General features: G+C 45.0%; 1 long non-coding RNA gene across 1 annotated transcript in view; it reads right to left on the bottom strand.

The window, feature by feature from the left end:
• Nucleotides 1-204: 204 nt before the first annotated feature.
• The window catches only part of LOC141567302 (uncharacterized), a 52,705-nt gene continuing 46,909 nt past the window's right edge, over nt 205-6,000 (bottom strand). The window contains exon 4 of the long non-coding RNA XR_012489864.1: nt 205-348. This is a non-coding gene — a long non-coding RNA (uncharacterized LOC141567302). The remainder of the gene's footprint in view (nt 349-6,000) is intronic.

The following is a 6,000-nucleotide window of genomic DNA, read 5'->3' as shown; positions in this document are numbered from 1 at the left end:
TTGAACTCAGCCCCTTTCCCCTCCCTGGAGGTCAGGGGGTGGGATTAAAAGTTTCAACCTTCAATCACAGGGTTGGATCCTCTAGCAACGAGGATCCCCCATCCTTAGGTGCTTTCCAAAAGTCACTCATTAACATGACAAAAGACAGCTTTATTGATCACCTTACCGGAAATTCCAAGACTTTTAGATGCCCTATGGCAGATATGATGACAGAGACCAAATATATATTTATTATAAATTACAATATCACAACGGGCCATTCCATGGGATTAGGCGCTATGTCTTCCTTGTTCAGCTCCATTTTCGCGTATCTGGCACCGACATTTTGTTGGGAGAAGGGAAGAGTTCCTAAGAGAAGAAAAACAACACATACAAAATTAAGTAAGCTAAAGAACAAGAAATCTCAACCCTAAATCCAACCATTCTGCCCTAAAGGAGAAAAAAAAAGGAAGAGGGACTGGAGCTGGTGAAGGAGGTGGGTGGGGGGAGGATGAGACACCCATTGGTTCAGGTGCAGAATGACCAGCCCTAGACCAGTACTTAGGAAACTTGAGTGTTCATTAGAACCACCAGGGAGCTTGTTAAAACACAGATCGCTGATTCACCCCCAGAGTTTCTGATTCAGTTGATTGGGGAAATTTTGCATTTCTCACTAATTCCACAGTGAGGCTCATGCTCCTGGTTCAGGGTCTACCACTTGGAGAACCGACAGCCCTGAACTGTCACTGCACGTTAGAATCACGCTGAGGTTTATAGAAACACCCATACTGTACCCGGACCAACTCCATCAGAATTCCTGCGGGTGGAACCAAGGTCTGAGTGTTTTTAAAAACTGGACCAGGCGATTCCAATGTGCAGCCAAACCCAAGAGGAAGTAAGTCGTTGAGCATACGTGGGCTTGAAGTTCGTACACCTTAAAAATAGCAGCTAAGCTTTACTGAGCACTTCCCATGAGACAGTCACTCTGCTGAGCACGTTACTGCATGATCTCTTTAGTTCACACAGGAACCTTTCTGGCAGGGACTACTGTTCCCATTTACCTGATAAGGAGAGTCAGAGACATTAAGGAGTTGGTCCTAGGCCATAATCTGGGAAGTGAGAACCTGGGAATCCAGTTCAGGTCTCTGCCTATGTGGAGACTCCTAACCACTAGGGGTCTGTAGCCTCTTCCCGAAGCCATTTAGTCTTCTGCTCTGCCTTAAAGCTACAGTATTTGTTTGAGTCCAGATGTCAACAATCTGAGCTGGAACAATTGGAATCAGCTTCATATTTGGTATCAGAGATAGATAGAGAGATAGAGATATAGAGAGATAGAGAGATAGAGAGATAGATAGAGAGATAGATGTAGATCTGCATTCATAGATACATGAATAAACAAATGCAAATCACAGAATTGTTGTTTTAATGAATTCAATACTTTTTTTTTAAAGCCAGCCACTGTCCTGCTTATATTCCTTCAATGGCTCATAATCACTTCCAAGAAAAGTTCAAAAGGCTCTTCATTATGGGGGTCCTGCCTTGGACTCTCCAGCCCCTTCATCCCTCCTCCTCTGCTCTCACCCATCTATTTTCAGTTTCCCAGATCCAACCAGGCCACTGTGGGGACAGAGCCCCAGAAAGTAGTTTCCAGGCTCTCAGCCTCACATAGACAGGTGCTGGCTCAGGTAGTAAATGGCCATCAACTGTGATTGGATGGCCATCAGCTGTGGCTAGTTGGCCGTCAGCTGTAACCAGTGAGCCATTGGCCACTAATATAACTGCTGTGGCTACGCTAGCAAGCAGAGATTGCTGCTAGAAAATGGGGGCTGGCAAGAGGATAGTGGCTGGGCTGGCAAGCGCGGATTGCAGTTAGGATGGCTGGTTGTGGACAGTGTGGATCCAGCCTCCAGTGAGAGTATAGTGCCGCCAGCGAGAATATACTAGTATGACTCCCCTATCTATGGCTCCGTGGGTGTTCCTTTTTGGCCTCACCATATCCTGCGTTCTCTTGTGGGGAGCGGGAGCAGAGACCCCACCTGGCACCCCGTACGATACCACCATGCCTTTGTCCATGTTCTTCTTTCTCCTTCCTTCCTCTTTGTCTGCCAGGAGAACTTCTTTCTACCTTCCTTTAAATTTACGTTATCACCTGCTACCCATAACTCTCCCCCACATCCCTTCCCTGAGCAATCACAGCAAGACGATATCACATTCCAGTTTACTGTTATGGTTTATCCCTCCCTATACCTTAACCTGTTAGCTGAATTTCCAAAGGGACATTTTTAACAGAATCCTGGCTCTGCCCTGAAAATGAGACTTTCCCTGAAGTTCCCTCAATTAAGGACTGTACTTTCTCCCATCCTCTAGGCCCGGAAGTAGGGTAGTATCCTTCTTCCTCTCTTCCAGAGTAACTTCCTTCCTTCCTCTGTAAAACCCCTGCAGCTTTTAATCTCATGTTATCAGATTACACCACCAGCCGCCCCTCCTTATTACAGTCCTACTCCCAGCCTCATACTCTTTATTTCTTGAATATTTAGCTTCCGGCTCTCTATCCCTCTTTCCAATAGCAGTTCTGTCTTAATTATTGGTGATTTCAGTAGCTACGTTTTTGACCCTTCCAATATCCTGTTCACTCAGTTTCTTGATTTTTCTTGCCTCTGATGAGCTCATTTCCCATCCCACTTCACCAGTCCCTCCTATGGCCTCACCCCAGACACTGCATCTGTCATCACTGCCAGGGCCCAGGGCGGGCTACCCCAAGATATCCCACATGGCATATTGATCACTTTGAATTCAAGTTACCTCAAAAACTGCCAATGCAAGCAGAACATTGTGACCTCTATCTGTCCCCCTGAAAGCAGGCGATAAATCTGCCATGAGAAAGGTCGCCCGACCCCTGCACCTGGAAGCTGAGAAAAACTCCCTTATCACTAGAGTTAAGGAATCTGAGCTCAAAAACTCTACATAAACAAAGCTTGTTTCTCCTTTACTAATTTACTACCCGAGCCCAAACTTTATTTAGATTCCTCACTATTGAGGAATCTAAGTGCCCTGGCAATTCTTCACAAATTGCCTACAGAGTATAAAAAGTTGGCTGGCTCATCATTTTAGGGAGCACCATCTATGATCTCCCGGGTGCACAAACTAAATTGGCTTTTCTCCTGTGAATCTGGTCCTGTGTCAATTTTATTAGTACTCCAGCCACAAGAACTCAAGAACAGTGGGGGGAATTCTCCCCCTCCCCTATATTACTAATCACTAAAACCCCTCTGAAATCTCACTTTCAAGCACACCACTCTCCCAGTGAGGACCTGGCATGGGGAGAAGGTGAGGGACAGTGACCAGAGGCTCAGGATCCCTGGCCCATTTTTATTATCGTCCCTCTTGCCCAGTCTCCTGGCCTCTTCTCATTTTGTCATATTCACTTGGCTAAACCACACATTTCTCGGCTAAAACCAAGTGAGTGCCTGCTCTGCACCAGCAACCTGAGAGCCTAAAGGCTCTGAAGGAACGCATAACCATGCTGTCTGGGTCACTGTCCTGTCACGACTGGGAACCTCGAGCATCTCCTATCACTAGTCCATTCATTCCCCCACGGTCCTAGATGATTCTTGATGCCTTTTCCTATCATTGCAGACCTCAAATTCCCAGTCCCATGTTCAGCCCTTGACTTTGTTCCTGTAAATCACTAAGAAAATAGAGGCCATCAGATGGGAACTTCAGGAAGCTCCCACCTTCACTTCACTCTCCTGCATCTGCACCCAAGTTCTCGCCACCCTTCCCGTGCGGAAGAAGAGGATTCCCGAGACCTTCCCCAGACCCTGTGGCACCACTAAGCCAATAGTCTGCTCTCTTTCTATAGAATTCTCTAGCTCTGCTAGATTGAATGATACCCCTGAGACAGAAAATAAACTGTGGTGGGGGTGTGGATCTCTGTTCTTTTGTTAAATTGGAAATTTAAATTATTCTTCTGTGCTTTGCACCCAAGTAGAGAATAAGACCCTTGATATGCTATTATTTCAACACACAAAAGGCGAGGCAGCTCTGTATTGTTCCTCCAGTGGATGCTTATTTATCTGGCTTCTACTCATTTCAGATACAGTGACCCAGAGAAGACAAAATAGGATTTGAACTTCTTAATGTGTTGTGTGTTTATTTGGATTTACAAAGACCAAGTGTTCAATTCACTTAGTAAAAATAAAATTGCATTCAGTCTTTTTTCTTTCATAATCATTGGAGGGTCTCAAAAGAGAATAGTGTACGGGGGTGGGGAGTATGTGTGGCGGTGGGATGGGGATGGGTGACATGCCATTTTTTGTCAACTTTTTCTTTTTGAAAAAAGTCTTTACTTTTCCCAGACAATTTTTGGAAAAGAGTACTATGGAAGATTTTTTTTGTCCCCGTCCTTTCCAGCCCAAACTGTCGATGATTCACACTCCCACTCTCAGTGTTATGTTAGTTAAGGCCATAAGAAAGAGTCTTATAAGGGCATTTGCAGCTTAGTTTACGTTGAGGACTCCCCATCTGTCTTGATATTACGCATGTGCTTTACATCTGTTATGTCAATCTTTGTGCTCATCGTCATAAGGTAGGTGGTACCTTATCATCATCCCCATTTACAGATTTGGAGACTGAGGCTTGGATAAATTCAGAGATCGGCCCAAGTTCTCTCTAGCTTCTAAGGAGGGGAGCTGAGAATCAAGCCTAGGTAGTCCGTCTCCTGAGTGTGTATACAAGGACTGTCGCAACACCTTCCATTCATTCTCTTCTCAGAGATAAGAACTCAAGAACAGTGGGGGGAACTCCTTTGTATCCTACAGTCAGTCCGCTGGGTATTTAAAAAGGAAATGGGGTGAAGGGAGTCCAGTTTTACTGAGAAGATAAAAGATGAGTTAAGTCATAGAGAATGGACGGACTTCCGCAGGAAGAGAATTAACAGGAGCAAAATTCTAATTCTGCTGGTGGAAAGGTTACATTTTAAATTCTTATCTGCTAACACATTAGCATGTACAGGGTGACCCCAGTCTCTAAGTGGCTGAGGGAGGTAGTCTAAGGTAGTGATTTCTGGAGTGAAAACTGCTGAGGTTTAAAACCAGGCTCCTCTTATTGTGCGATCTTGGGCAAGTTACTTAACTTCTCTGACTCTCGGGTTCTTCCTACGTAAACGGAGATGACAATGACAGTAGCTGCTTCACGATCAAGTTGGTACTAAAGAAACACCATTCAACTTTGCAGCATGAGAGACTGAATACACAATGGCCAGGCTATACATAAAAATAAAACTCTTAGCCCTCTATCTGCAGCCAGCCCAGGAAACCAGTCCATTATCTACGGTAACCAGCCCAGGAAGCCAGCCTATTTGCTATTTATAAGTCCGACTTGTAGGAAGTCATGCCACTATCTCTAGGGGGAAAAAAAAAATCCATGAAGCCAAACAATAACTCCTGTAACAAAAAGTCCCGAACAGGCAAGACTCTATTAACAACTGACAGCTTCATAACATTTCCAAAGTAGGACCAACCAGACAAAGCCAAATGTGTGCCCTTAACCAATCACGTAAGATGCCCTGCTTCTAGATAGCTCACCGACCACGTCCCTGACAGCTTCCGATCAGCACACACCTGAAGTCTGCCTTCTCCTCAACTGGAAGGCTTGCTTCCCCACTCCTCTGCCTGCCTTTGAATCCTAGCCAAAACACAAGTGACGGTGCTGGCTCCCTTGTTACATAGCAAGCTCTGAGTAAGTATATTTGCCTGTTGTCGTTGAGTTAGTCTTTGTTTAGTTCCATAAACATTAACTGAACTCATCCCAGTGATAAATGATAGACACATTGATCAAGGTGGTAACCGTGAAGACGGCGAGAAGGGATCAGATTCAGGATATATTTTAAAGGCAGAATCTTCAAAATGTAAGAGGGGAGGGAAAGTGAGAATCACGTTCTAGTTTAGGTAACTAGGTGGGCAAAACTGGAGAAGGCTGGAGTTCATACATTCTCAAAGTGGAGAGACTGCGTCTTACGTT

Source organism: Rhinolophus sinicus, linkage group LG10 (genome assembly GCF_036562045.2).
Source record: "Rhinolophus sinicus isolate RSC01 linkage group LG10, ASM3656204v1, whole genome shotgun sequence".
Classification (NCBI taxonomy): domain Eukaryota; kingdom Metazoa; phylum Chordata; class Mammalia; order Chiroptera; family Rhinolophidae; genus Rhinolophus; species Rhinolophus sinicus.
Note: the sequence above shows the minus strand (reverse complement) of the source record. Positions and strands in the feature narration are given on the sequence as shown.